The 15,275-nt window shown below is 33.7% G+C and overlaps 1 protein-coding gene across 2 annotated transcripts in view; it reads right to left on the bottom strand.

Annotated features, from left to right (window-relative positions):
- shakB (Innexin family member shaking B) overlaps window positions 1-8,982 on the bottom strand; it is a 71,969-nt gene extending 62,987 nt beyond the window's left edge. Inside the window, exon 1 of one of the 2 annotated variants that reach the window (XM_089712307.1) lies at window positions 8,838-8,982. The gene's annotated coding sequence lies outside the window, so the exon portion shown is untranslated. The other variant, XM_089712316.1, reaches the window with a different exon arrangement.
- Between the last annotated feature and the right edge of the window lie 6,293 nt (window positions 8,983-15,275).

Raw genomic sequence — 15,275 nt, 5'->3', positions numbered from 1 at the left:
TTACGTATTCCGTGAACTACGACAGCGTACAATCTAAAGACTCATGTTTAAATGTTGTTTTTGAGTAAGACATGCTATTATCTAGCTTTACACTATAAAAACTACGTCATTTACGTTATTTGGGCAGAGAAACTGTTTAATGAATCTTAGTACTATAAAGACAAATTTGATTCAGCGCCATCTATGAGATTTCGTAAAAATCTAATCAATTTACATGTTAACACTACTGAACACAATGTTAAAAATTAATAATTTAAATATAATTATGTGATTTATTTATTTAACTCTTTAACCCATAATAAATCTTCCCTTCCCTATAAGGTGCGCTCTTAGATTATAGATTGGTCTCCGCGCGCGCGCTACGACTAGATACCGCCGGCGTACTTGAAAAATGCGGCAACTTATAGTACGCCGAATTCGGCGTACCCAAGCCAGTCGTGTCACAAGCATTGTGTGGAGAGGGTGAACCGATAATTTATAAAGATTTTGAACAAAATCTGAAGTAAAATACCTATTTGTGTCATAAAACTATTTAAAAATAATACAACAAAAAATAAGAAAGACACTGGGATCACGTACCATCACTAAGTATCGTATTATTCGAAATTTCTCCTTTATTTCGAAAAATTTTTCTACGAAAATACGACGCCATTCAGTGTTGCCGTATTGCATATCCAAAAAAATACACGTGGTTGAGGAAATATTTTAGCAATAATTTGAACTTTTTTTTTCAATACTATTACTAACACATGTATAAAAAAGTATAATACAATAATTTATTTCTGTTTAACCATGTTTAACTGACTCATATAATATGTTTTTTTTTTATTTCCGCTTTTTTACTTTTAAACAACCTTTGTGACTATAGTATAGTAGCGTCGCAAGTGGATTTGAGTCACATGTTCATGGATTCGATTCCCGGCCAGGTCAGGATGAAAAAAATATTTTTCAAACTTCTTTCCAAGATGCCAGATTTCCCATTTATGAGGTAAAATTTATGTAGCTGGCAGCCCAATTCTTCACACACACTAGCGTCTTTACAAATTGCCTAACACACACTACAGAAAAGAGTTGCCGCACTCACAGAGCTATTGTTTTTAGGTGGGGCGGTATCTAGTCGTAGCGCGCGCGCGGAGACCAATCCTTAATCTAAGGGTGCGCTTATATAATTCGTGTGAATATACTACATTTTTAAAAGTGAGGGTAGATGTATATTATTTTAAGTCAAACTAGACACCATTACAGTTAATCTAATATTGATTGTGTTCATTGGTTACATTTTTAAAAATCTTCGTGTTTTAATAATTCGATCACGAGGCGGGACTCTAATACAAAAAGGTTAGTTCGTTGATAATTATTATTCCTTCATCATTTACATGTTGTTAGTAAAAATATACTTTGACTGTTAATACTTTTGTTCAGTATTTATCTGTATGATTATTGCTTGGTAATTAATATATTTTCATGTCGTTTACCTAATTATAAACATAAGTGTGATGTGAAACTAGCTGGATTTATTTTTACACACTCACAGTCTTATATTTTGTGTTAATGTTAAAATAGTATTAATAGTGTAAATCATAATATTTTTTCAAAGTTAAAAATATTTCCTTTTTTCTGATGGTGTTGCCATCGAATTAAACCGCGCTGTCGTTTCGTTCACAAAAAGTCATGTTATTAGGACCGAATATGTAGCCGCCTCAACTTACGGAAACGAGAGTAACCTGCGTTGTCTGTTAGTTATTATATAGTCGAATTTAACGTTACATGGAAATTGGAATCTAAATATATGTATACCTACTTATATTAAATCTGTAGAGGTCAATTCTGCACATGAAATATATTTCCTAAATGATACGTGATAGTTATCACGAGGTGATTAGAGATCGACATCGACGTCAAAAATGTTTGTCCGTCTGTCTGTCTGTATAACCGTTATAGAAACAAAAACTACTCGACGGATTTAAACGAAACTTGGTACAATTATTTTTCATATTCGTGAGCAGAGCAGCAACTCCATTTTTAAGCTTTCGTCGCGTGTGCGTTCTTAATGCGTGTATCTTAATGGTTAAAGCTACACAGAAATCAAGTATGAAAGAAATGTTCTCCATATTATATAAAAAATATCTCCCGACATCATAAATGTCTATCTTTTATGGTTGAGCTTAGGAGTTCAAAGCTTTCTGATTATATTTGTCTACTAGCTGTCCCCGCGACTTCGTTCGCGTGGAATAGTGACTATGGGACCTATGACCATGGGCTCAGGGTGGGGCAACAATAAAAAATCATTTTTATTTTCATGCTCCCACTCCCGCGCCCACTCGCACTCCCACGCCATATGCCACGTTCAGTCCCAATCCCACGCCCACGCCCACTCCCCTTCACAATTAGTACCTACCAGATCAAAGCCAGGGTAAGCGCCCCACCCAGCCCCACCGTGGCTACGCCCATGCTGAATTACTACTTAACATACAATTATTGAGTAAATACGTACAACAATACTGTACTGTTGTACTACCATAAATAATTAAAAGAATTGTTATTAAAATTTCTTACTAAACTGAGCTAAAAAACTTACGTACCAAATTATTAAAGAAAATCAAGAAATGAAATGCCTAACCTATACCAAATAGTTACTACATATTGTAATTAAAAATTATGATTAGTATATAATATCGAAAATCAAAAAAGAAATGCCTAACTAATTCTACGTAAAATTTTTTTTAAATTATGTCATATTATTTTTTAGGAACCAGGGGGGGGGAGAGGAGCAAATTCTATTTCCTTCCTTTCTTAAACGGATGTTTTTAATAATCTATGGTGTAGCCAGTAGCCACTGATCAGCTTAATCGATACTCAGTTTTTATCAAATCCAGAAACAAATCCAAATTAGATCTTTCCTGTCTCACGCACGTAACTAAAGGCTGAAGAGAGAGAGAGCACGTAACTAAACCGTTTAGACGAAGAAAAGTGTATAGAAAAAGGAATAAATAATTTCATAAACTTCCCGACGATCTTTAAAAATAAATTATAACTTTCATTTTTTTCATTCCCACTTTTACCCCTATGTAGGTATAATAAGTGGATGAACCAATTTTGATACACTTTATCTAAGAACCAGCGTCGGAAAATATTCTGCCTAACAAAAAAAACCGCATCTAATTCGGTTTACCTGTTAGCCAGCTACGGTGCCATAGACAGACACACACACACACACAGAAATACATAGCGGTCAAACACATAACACCAGTCTTTTTGCGTCGGGGGTCAAAAATATAATACGACATAATTTAAAGGACATTTTATGTGGAAAATTTACCTATACACCAGGGTAGATAATTTTTGAAACAAAAAAAAAATCGCAGTAGGATGAAACCCATTAGAAAAGGATATGATAAAAATGTAAGGAAAAATAAATTACGGTCAATCGGAGTTCGGGAAGTGGGAGGGGGGGAGCTTTTAAGAGAAAAAAATGGTTTCTCTCGATTTCTCGATAATAATAACACCTGCTAATTTTTTTCTACATATTTTAATTGTACAGACATCACTTTTCCACAATTTTATTATATGTATTGAAGATGATGATTGAGATTATAACACTCTTAGTCCGTTTTAATTTTTATTCACCCGCATCAGTGCCACCTAAAAAATCTTTATATATCGAAATTCGAGCAAAGTTAAGAAAATGAGAAATAAGAGTTCTCAAGGATCGTTAGAGATAAGAGGCTTACTATTGACCGAAAACAACATGTGTTATGCCGAACCTGAAACCGCTTCACAACGAGAATTGCGGCTCACAGCTGACCGCGAACGGCATGTACTATCCTGTGAGACCGAAACCTTCACTGAGGGTATATATAACGTCTCACAGCTGATCGCAAATGGCATATTGTACTATCCCGTGAGACCGAAACCCTCACTGAGAGGGAATTACGTCTCACAGCTGATCACGATCGTCATATTTTATCTCGAGAATTCTGAAACTTTTACTCAATATGAAGACCGTTTGACAAATAATAGGGTGCACCATAATATTATTCGATCTCTCGAAGATGAACATGAGCATAAGCAATGACTAGAGTAGGGACGCGAATATTACCATTATTTGAGACAAGAACGATTAATAAGTTTGTTTAATGAAAGATTAAGAATTGAAACTATTGGTCTCTTTAAACGGACGAATAGCGAGAGGCCCGTCTTATTGCAAACAGATTTCGACATAGTCTTAATGACTTAGAGGTAAACATAGAAGATCAATCTACAAATTCGGTGGTGTGGTCCGACAAAATAATATAAAAGTGGGTTTGCTTATAACCTCACAATTGATTACAGATCATCTTCTGTATAGGCGATATTAACGTAGTATGTTCTTTTTGTAATGCTTTAAAGTGGAGTAAGGAGTCGGCTTTCGTTTGAAGATACGCCGGAACCTTCGAAATCACTACTTTTAAGTTTTAGAGGAACATGTGCAATCTAAACAGTTCTTAGACAATATTAGCTCTTATAGTATTGCGTTTTAAATGATCCTTTGGTGCTCAACAATTATTAGATGCTCCTTTCATTCTTACTTTTAAGATACAAGGTCAAGTTTATCATTTGATAGGATCCCTTTTGCCTGAAGGCCAACCTAAGTTTCTTTAAATATATTTTGTATTCGACTACGACGAATAATCGAATACAAGAAATCAATATTTCTCGAATTTAAAACTGAACTCATTTCACAATTTTAGAACATGTTAATTCATCAGGTTAATCCGTATATATGCGTTTTAAATCGACATTAGAAGCTTTTCCTCAAGATGGTGATATTAATATAAAATTGGTATAAATGCCGATAGACGGAAGTCTATCAGCACTCAGGAATTCCCTGAGCGTGTTATAACGCCCAGGCCGCAGTATTACAATTTTTCCTACAGTAGGGCGACGAATGTATTTTCGCATAGCAACGGAGGGGAACTCGTGGGGGGTAAAGTGACGCGGGCCACGTACCACAAACATGTTTAGTTTGTGGTACCGAGCGCGAAAGAAAGTCATCGTGTTTTTAGTAAAGTTACAATGTAAACTAACATAATTTATTACTTAGGTACATATTCTATAATGGTGCGCTCAAACTGTTAATCTACATTTAATTTACATTATTATTTTAATTACTAAGAAATGTAGAATTTAAATCACATTCATTCATGTTTTCTTCAGATATTCGATGTCTATGATTTTCGATGATTTTAAGATTTTCTTATCAGAGTATTCAATTTTAATGTAGTTAAATTTTATAAGAGACAATTAAGAACATTCAAAAATAAAGTGTCACGTATTTTTTTTAAACGACGAATGACGAAAAACGACCGAATCGCGGACGAAGTCGCGGGCAACAGCTAGTATGAAAAATAGATGTTGGCCGATTCTCAGACTTACCCGATATGCACAGAAAATTTCATGAGAATCGGTCCACCCGTTTCGGAGGAGTATGCAGACTAACATTGTGACACGAGAATTTTATATATAAGATTTCTTAATAAAAATACTTTATAAAAATAAATAGATTTATGTATGGACATCATGTAGATAGAAAGTTAAAGATTGATAGGCTACTCCAGACCAAACAGTAAAGCCGCTAGTATAAACATGGAATATAAAACAACACATAAGAAACCGTGTCATATATTTGCATTCCACTATCTATCTCGCACAGAGTAAGGAACCTGCAAATACAATTGGATTCACATAAATCAGGCAGAAACGTAAATGCTCGACTTTAATACCTACACACGTGACGCCCGCTTCTGATATTTTTTTCCACTGGCTTTTTTGGTTTTTTATTGCTTCTGCGGGAGTAGATAGTCTGTGGTAGGGTTTAATTTATTGATTTTTTTTTTGTAAGCACAAAAACATAAGAATAGCAAGACACTTTCATCTTTAGTAATTATACAAATTTATTGTAAAAAAACTTTGATACAAAAGATAGATTCAAAAGTTCTCACAAAAAGGCATGAAATGCATCTATTCCATCAGGCAGGGCCGAATTACTTCGTATAATCGTAATTTATAAGGAGATTCGACAAGTTTTCTAAACACAAAAAACTACTCAAATTACGAACTTCTCTAGAATAAACGGGGATTCATTTTCCAGATTACGTCATACCCTGTCCACAACCGAAGTCACTATCAATCGAAATATAAATATGTATAGCTCAAATAAAACTAAAAAACACGCCTTAATAAGACGAAATTATGGTATCGTTACCGAATACCGATCCAATTGATAAGAGTAAAAAATTTGAATTAAATCTGTCCGTGTGAGTGGGTCAAAATCGAGCCTAAAGTCGTTACATATGCAAATATACAAAGTGAAACTAATAAGTGTGTTATTAAAAGCCGTTTAACAAAACACAGATAAAATTAAAATATAAATATGTTCAAGTAATCACTATGCAGAAGCATTCTTTAACTGGAAGAGTGGAAAGCGCTCGCTGAATTTAGCGAATGTGCAAAAAATTATTTCATAGAATTCATGTCAAGGTACGTATATATAAAAATTAGCAGAGGAAGTCGTGGTTCCGTAAATTTTGATATTAAGCAAAGCGATAAAATTGTAGTTAATGTCTTTGACAAATAATTGATAGCTCGGAGGTGTCAACAGTTTATACGTTGTTTAATTTCATATTAAATTCAAGATCTACCTGATTCAATTATCCAGCATTGGATAGTATGAAAGAGTAGTTACAGCTGTGTAGAAATACTTTTAACGCGAATAGAATGGCCATTCAGACAACTGTCGAGACTTAATTTTCTTTATTCGGCTATTCCAAAACGATGAATATAAAATTTTATTGTAAAAGTGTTAACAGCAAAACAATATGAAAATGTTTATACAAAAAAATACGTTTATTTTGTTACACATTTATTACTACAAAATCTAAAACTATATCCGATGAAACTGGGAAAATATTACGGTACATTTTTCAACGCTTCATATCAACGCTATTTATTTGATATTTATTTTACGGGTGAAAGTTGCAGCTATAATTTTTATTTTATATCTTTTAGCGTCGTTTAAAGCACCATCTAGCACTCATAACTGCGGTCGTTCTATATCAATCAACGGGTGCCAACTACCATCAATCGGATCGGCCATTACAACTGACAGAGGAAAGCGCGCGAAAACAGAAAGGACCACAGATAAGCGGCCATTTTGTCAATAAGCAGCGTTCGGAAACAGGGAAATGAGGACATAATGTCGACGTTAGATAACCAAGGAGGTTTAATGAGGAAAAAGTTTTTTATGTTTCAGTGAAAATAAATAAGCGTATTTATTGCGGCATTATGAAATGCGACGTGAGGTTGGTTCTGACGAATGATCCGTAATTCTTTTCAAGTTTTTAATGTTGCGTTTGAATGGCTAATCGTCGTGACGCAAGATCACAGGGTTATAACTTTTATTTCTTTAGTGCTTGCCCCTTGCGGAAAATGTTTTAAACGGAAGCTAGGCTTGTGAGCGCCATTCTGTGAGTTGACGGTACAATGTCTCAATTCGGTACAACTTATGTTGTATTTACGGATGCATGGAACATATTTGTTGCAACAAACTGTTCTGGATTTATGCGATGTTGATTACGTATGGTGTTCAATTTCGGATTTGTTTTTTACGTTTGAGATATTGCCCCCATTTATATATTATTTTCATTAGGCTAATAAGTATTAGAGTTGAAAAAGGTTGATACAAAATGTGTCGCGTAAACTTTATGCATGTATCTCTATTATAATACCACAATTTTCGTGAAAACTCCAGTTAAAAACTTTGCGTCGTGGAAATTCTAGGAAAAGTTCAGTTAGCCACATTTGGGATTATTTTTTTATATTATGCAATTACATTTTTTATTCATAACATACTTCGCTTTAGTATAATTACAAATGCAACCTGAGATGCAACTTATTTTCACTTGTGATAAATAATAATTACAAATCGAATTGAAATTAGTAAATTAATATGAGGAACGTGATTAGTAGGTAAATATTATCTACTCAATTATAAACCGAACTTTCTAGAATCAATATTTTTATACTTTTGTAAAACAGTACTGTGATAATGACCAAAATCATAAAATAGTCAGACATCGAATTCTCTCCATTTTTCCTCATAGATAAGGAATCTTAAAAAGAAAGCACGAAGCATATTTCAATAATGAACTTTCCCAATTCCCAATACAAATCGCCAATAAATATGTAAATAAGACATAAATTACAGCGAGATTAATCCAGTATCATAAACATAATAGTAGTAAGAAAATTTACAAGCCTCGGACGTTGCTTGAAAAAATGATTAGTGGCCGTAATCTGTGTACAGTGTGTACATGTTTCACTCTAATATGGGTCAACATTGTCCAAACGCCGGTGCGATGAACTATGAGAACGTTTCGAAACACGTAAATTGCTTCGGCATGAAAAATCAGACAATTAAGGTTAGGAAATGCTATAATTAAGGAAGCGGAGCCCAGACATCTGCGAAGTTTTGATGAGCTCGAACTCGGCCGGAATTATGATGTCTGTTGTAAATTATACCTCCGCAAGATTGATATTAACTTCTGAGTTTGAACATATGAACATTGAGTGCATGTGAAAACTTTCGCAGCGTCCTCCTGCAAACCAAACCTTTACCATCGACTCACGTGCACGAAAGGACGATCCTGGCTGTGACGTCTGCTCAGACACCATTTAATGCACGCTTTTTATTTTGTCATTAACCTTCGAGGTGCTCCGGTTTCGAATCGGCAACGTTTTATTTTTGAAACACGGTTACGCGCGGTGATTAGCTCGAACGTTTAGTCGCTAGCACTCACTGATGTCAAAATCGTGGACGCGCCAAAAGACTTCCCGCCACGGGCCGAAAAGCGAAAAAAGAAAATTTCGAATAGCGAATCGAGTTTGACAGTTGTTTTTGGCGGGAGCGTCGTGCGGTTTGAGCGCGAGCGGCGCGCAAGAGAGTTCGCGTCGACTGGGCGGCCGGCGGCCTCGCTGAAAAAGCTCCTTGCGTTTAATACATAGGCGCGATGTGCAGTCTATTTATAAATTTAAGTTGGGGCGTGCAATGCTCGCACGAGTCGCAGTGCCTATAACATCATAATATTTGAAGTTATTAGGTCGGCTGATGAAACACGTCGATGTTTATACGATAAAGTTAATAAACTCTGGTCCTACATTATAAGATATATACACGGAATATACACGGAATTAAGATGTTTTAGCGCACTGAAAACAAGATTTCTTTCGCACTCATCGACTTTTAAATTGTTTTAATGTTTAGTTTAATAAAGTTGTATAGAAATCAGTGAGTTTGATTTATTTATTTACATTTCACTGAAGATGTAATGTATTTGAATGTTAAAAATAGATAAGGAAATGTTTTTATTTTCATCATTAACAATTTTCTGCAAGTCACTATACGAATCTGTTACTTTTCTACGAATTCATTTCAATTAGACTGATTATAATAAAAACGTTCCACGAACAAAAAACCGAATTAATTGTACTAAAATTAAGACTAAAATATAATTTGCTAAACAATGCTAATTATACATACATATTATAAATGTGATAGATCGAATATAAAGGCATAATTCAGACAAGCAAATCAGCTGACTGCATATTGATAACACTAACATTTATTGATGTAACCTTGATTAGCACAAAGGTCTCAGTTTGCTATGCAAGGGCGGGCGGGAAGTTTATTATAGTTTATCTACTAGCTTACCGCCCGCGGCTTCGCCCGCTTTGACTTGAACCTAATAAATTATATACTAAAAGCTTCCTCTTGAATCACTCTATCTATTAAAAAACCGCATCAAAATCCGTTGCGTAGTTTGAAAGATTTAGGCATACAAAAGGACATAGGGACAGAGAAAGTGACTTTGTTTTATACTATGTAATGATAACTGATGTGCTTTTAAATCTTTAGGTAGTTAGAAGCATGAAAAGATAGGAAAAGGTGTATTGTAATCTAGTAAAAATGATTCGCTAGTGAATATACAATTTATTTATATTTATGTTAGCAGTACCTACTATCGACATTGTTGATAATTCTATTTAATATTATTGAGTTTAAATATTTTCTAATCGATTATTCTTTAATATTATTTCCCACAGAGTTCATGAAACACTATACAAGTAAGAATTAGTTTTAAACAAACTTTGTGACGTCCATGATGGATTACGGCGAGGTAAATATAAATTGATAGACTTTCTTAACAATTATTATTTTTAAAAGCAAATCTTTATATATAAAACTCAAAGGTGACTGATATAGTGATCTATCAACGCACAGCCCAAACCACTGGACGTATCGGGCTGAAATTTGGCATGCAGGTAGATGTTAGGACGTAGGCATCCGCTAAGAAAGGATTTCCCGAAATTCTTGGGGGAACGGGGAAAAACGGGGATGCACGTACAAAGTCGTGGGCGGAAGCTAGTCATATACTAAAGTTCCATTTTGATTGTATGTGTGCCTGTTTCAGAATATTAATGCAAATTCACATAAAATTTAGGGAGCTTCCCCTTAAGGTGCAATTACAATATTGTCCCTGCTGCAGGAAAGTGAGTAGCCGGTTTTAAGGAGCCAATAAAGAGTGGAATCCCAATATTGCCCCTATGTCAGGTAGGTGAGTAGCCGGCTTTAAATTTCACTATCATTGCATCACCTTGAAATCATAGTGAGACACCAAAATAACCGATTGCTTGTCAAGTGGATATTAACTGAAAATTGTTTTGACAACTACTGACAGCTTTTTGACGTCCATCCAGTATGCTTTTAGCTATGATTTACGCGAAAATTATACACTTCTTTATATTTATTGGCTGTGTGTTGTTTCTGCATACAAATAAAATCGTGGTATAAACAGAGATGAAATATGATTTTTATTGGTTTGTTTGATGCTGTTATATGAAATTTATATGGAAATCGGCGATTAAGTTGTCTTAGTGATATAGTCTATTAAATAATACTTTCAAAATAGTTTTTACAAACGTACAAATCATTTTCAGTTGTTATCCGAATGTACGTTCTTAACTTTTCAGTTCAACGGTTCGTGAAACTTAGTTTTCAATTTAATTTTCTTTTTATTTCTACTTTTATCTTGAAAATGTCCATCATTAAAAATATCGACATAATATTATACCTTTATATTTCAACTAGCTTTCCGCCCGCGGCTTCACCCGCGTTTTCAAAGAAAAGCCCGCATAGTTCCCGTTCCCGTGGGATTTCCGGGATAAAACCTATCCTATGTCTTAATCAAAGTTACCCTCTATATGTGTGCTAAATTTCATTGTAATTGGTTCAGTAGTATTTGCGTGAAAGGGTAACAAACACACATACACACACACACACATCCTCATAAACTCGAACATTAGTAGAATTTTATCACAAATGTTATATTTAACAAAGAAAGAGGTTAATTCTATTTGTATTTTTTTTTCACTTACTTTTCAAAAATGCCGCTACGTCTACGTCATACAAAACAAAGTGTACAAAAAACACATATTAAGATTTCAAGATCCATTCAGTTAAGTGAAAACTAAGTAACAAATTAGAACTAGATGGAATTAAGTTACGCGAACTTAGCTGCGGTTGAGGCTTTGCATCCAGTTTACTTAATTATTATGTAACTTATAATTGAGCAGCGCTTCCGTAAAATCATTTTGTTATTAGTTTTTACAATATAACAAATCATTTTTATAGTAGTTGTTATCCGAATGTACGTTCTTCATTTTTCCGTTCAACAGTTCTTGAAACTTAGTTTTCAAAATTTTCTTTTTATTTCTACTTTTATCTTGCAAATGTCCATTATTAAAAATATCAACATAATATTATACCTTTATATTTCAACTAGCTTTCCGCCCGCGGCTTCGCCCGCGTTTTCAAAGAAAAACCTTTCAAATGTTGGATTCACGTAGAAGTAAGGCGGAATGTTTCTGAAATAGTAAACTAAAACATCTGTATAAAATGAAAATATTCATTTTGTTCGTTTAACATATTTTCTCGCTATCTGTGATGCCAATACCGTAGTCTGCGACAAAAAAATACTTCAAAACTGTTCCGCCAAATATCTACAATGCGAGTCGATATCACAAATTGCAATTATTATACTTTAAGAAGTATTTTTTACTTAAACATTTTGTATGATCAACTTTGCTAAAGAAATTCCTAAAGCTTAAATATTTTTTCTTATTTGCAATACGTTTATCGGTAATTGTTAAAAAGAATTTAAATTGATTAAAAATAAACCTGATTTATTTCTATATTTTGAAAGAGAAAACTGCTGAACGAATTCTTAACGTTTTTCGTATTCTAAAAATTATGATATTAATTGTTAAAACGGTTTAAATGGGCTAAAAATAAACCTATTTTATTTCTAGGTTCAACCATAAATATCAACTTGAAAGTTATAATTGAATTTGTTCAATTACATATGCAACGGTTCTTCAAAGTTTTTCTAATCAGAGTAAATTTATGTTATGTTCTGCTCGGTTTTTATAATAGCACTATTTTCCTACGTAATACCTATACTTAATAGTCCTAATACAATACATGTCATATAAAAATACAATCCATACTAATATTATAAATGCGAAAGTAACTCTGTCTGTCTGTTACTCAATCACGCCTAAACTACTGAACCAATTTGCATGAAATTTGGTATGGAGATATTTTGATACCCGAGAAAGGACATAGGCTACCTTTTATTGCGAAATATGTACCACGGGCGAAGCCGGGGCGGACCTCTAGTATGTCATATTTTAATTTAATTCAAACTTTGTAAACATATCAAGGATCAGTGACAATACAATAATGAGCTTATTTTATTAAAGTGTGTTATTTAGTATTTTTCTCCATACATGGGTACCACCATAAGGAAGATACCCGTTCCTTTGGAAGGCTTTACGTGGGAACAGAGGCCAACACGCAGAGGCCCTTTTGAAAATTTTAATGTGTTGTATTTTTTAAATATATTATTTTTATAGCTTACATTACTTAACAATCCGCGAATTTTTATATATAAATGTCCCTTATTAATTTATTATCCATTCTAACATGAGCTTTTTACTAGTTTTCTCATCTTTAATTTCCTCGATATCACATCAATATCGAAATGCGCAGTGAGTAAACTAAAACCGAAAAATAGCCATTAATGAGTTCCCGAAGTTTTTATGAAATTTATTTTGTCATTTAATATCATTGTTTGAATATTAATGTACTTATATACTATTGTTTTAATGTTTGTCTTTATATAGAGGCATTTATTGTTGTTCAGAATCATAAAATGGTGATGCATTAAAATATGTCTAGCCATTCTTTATAGTAGATATTAATTTCTCCTATTTGCTTTGTTGAGAATATACTTAAACTGTATGTAACGCAAGAAATATGTGCGCATATTGGTCGTGGGTTCGATTCCCACCCGGGGCAAATATTTGTGTGATGAACATAGATGTTTGCTTTGTGTCTGGGTGTTGATTATCTATATAAGTATTTATTTAAAATTATATATGTTTGTTTATCAGCCATCTGGTTACCATAACACAAGTGAAAGCTTAGTATGGGATCAGATCGTGCCGTGTGTGAAAATTGTCCTGAAATATTTATTTATTTATTATGTAAGGCTATATTCAACATTTTAAAGGAAAACTAATATCAGGTACAGTTTGTATAAAATTTCAAATGGACGGACGTATCATCGACATAAAAACCTATATGTTTTTACGGAACCCTAATCGATTTTTAAAATTGATTCAGTACATATCTATAATACAATTATTCCTTGTGTCTCGTTCATTGAAAGTCAGTTCATAATCAATCCATTTGTTTCGAACATTGAATATTTTTTTAAAGAATACTTGGGATGTGATCTACAATCGATATCGAGGCCAAAACTATTATAGTTTTTAGAATTTTTGTGTGTATGTCTGGGCTAAACTCAAAAAGTACAGCATGGATTTATTTCAAATTTTGCATGAATATTACTAATAGGTCGCGTCTACAAATAGGCTAAATATCATCACGCTAGGACCAATAAGTGCGGAGCAATGTGAGTAAACCCGCGGGGCACAGCTAGTAGATAAATAACTAGAGAAGTATAAGCTCTGTTTTAGCATTATTCCCTTTATCGAAAGCACTAGATGCATCGAGAATTCTCTGTGATTCATATTTTATTCACTTGATATTCAAGTACCTACACTTAACCAATAAACTATTCTGTTGAAGGAATCAATAGTTATTTATACTCGCTTTGATTTGAATGCAAAACAAGTGTTTTAGATTCTAATTGATTTATAATTAAAATACTAAAGTTTTATATGTTTTAAAGTATTACTTACTAGCTTTCCGCCCGCGGCTTCGCCCGCGCAGTCTAAGAAAAACCCGCATAGTTCCCGTTCCCGTGGGATTTCCGGGATAAAACCTATCCTATGTCCCGGGGTAAAAAGTAGCCTATATCCTTTCTCTGGTATCAAAATATACCAAATTTCATTCAAATTGGTTCAGTAGTTAAGGCGTGATTGAGTAACAGACAGACAGACAGAGTTACTTTCGCATTTATATTATTATAAAATATATTTAATAATATTAGTATGGATATAGGTAATCTAAACTTAATATTCGATTTAGCCATTGACCATTGACTTCTCTTTAAATGTGCAACTCTCTGTACTACAAAATTTCGTGTTAAAATTATTGCGTTGAGGGCTATTAACTAGAGCCTGCGACTTCACTCGCTCAGTACCCGTTCTTTCTTTGAATCCAGTCTCTCTCTATATAAACTATCTCTGTACCAAACTTCAGATAGATACAATCAGCTGCCATTTGCAGATTAATTAATGACAAAAATTAATCAAATTGTCAAGTCTCGAACCCCAACTATTTACTTTCTTTGAAGACCTGTACAACTGAACCGCAAACAGAGTTCTTTTCATGTTATTATCTTATCCTGACATACTCCGTCATGTTAAAATTTGCCTATATCACAATCTATGAAAGCTGTATTTTTAAATATTACTTTCAAAGTGTTAAATGAGATACAGCTTCTCCCGCTCAGATTACCAAACGAATGACAAATTGGACGATTGGTTGACAGCTCTGACGCGGCGCGCAACAAATGGCGGGAAAAAGGGAAATGTCAAATATGACAGTTCATTTTGCGTTAGCTATATCTGTGGTTGAGTGAATTTCTAAAAAATAAGTTTGTTAGGATGTGTTTTGTAATTTTCATCGCATGCATTTAATTATTTTG

The sequence above is a fragment of the Colias philodice genome, chromosome 3 (assembly GCF_061535455.1).
Source record: "Colias philodice isolate Cphi_HAF_F1 chromosome 3, ilColPhil1 Martin Lab GWU primary, whole genome shotgun sequence".
NCBI classification, from domain to species: Eukaryota; Metazoa; Arthropoda; class Insecta; order Lepidoptera; family Pieridae; genus Colias; species Colias philodice.
Note: the sequence above shows the minus strand (reverse complement) of the source record. Positions and strands in the feature narration are given on the sequence as shown.